Consider the following 410-nt stretch of genomic DNA (forward strand, 5'->3'; position numbering starts at 1 on the left):
TGACCCCACGTGTTCAAGCGTGAAACGTGAGGGGAGTGGTGCGCTTTCTGACAAAGCACCTAGTGTGCCGAGAAGGGGTCCTGCCTGGGGCCGCTCCACGAGCAGAGGGCGCCGGGCCGTGACGAGAGGTGGCGTTGCCCCCACCCTCTCTCAGCTGCCGGACTCCTCGCGGCCCTCCCAAGTCCTGGAGACGAGGCGCTGACACCAAAACCCGCGCAAAGACGCGCGGAAGAGCGGGCTGCTGCCGATCCTGCGCGCCACGGCACCCAAGAGCTGCCTCAGCTCGCCAGCGAGGAGCCCGGGCCCCGCCCCGTCGGGCCCCGCCCCGTCAGGCCCCGCCCGCGCCCACAACAGGCCCGCCTCCGGGTCGGCCCCGCCCCCGCATTGCCGCTTTACGGTGGAGGCCGCGC

This window comes from Sciurus carolinensis, chromosome 3 (genome assembly GCF_902686445.1).
Source record: "Sciurus carolinensis chromosome 3, mSciCar1.2, whole genome shotgun sequence".
Lineage (NCBI taxonomy): Eukaryota > Metazoa > Chordata > Mammalia > Rodentia > Sciuridae > Sciurus > Sciurus carolinensis.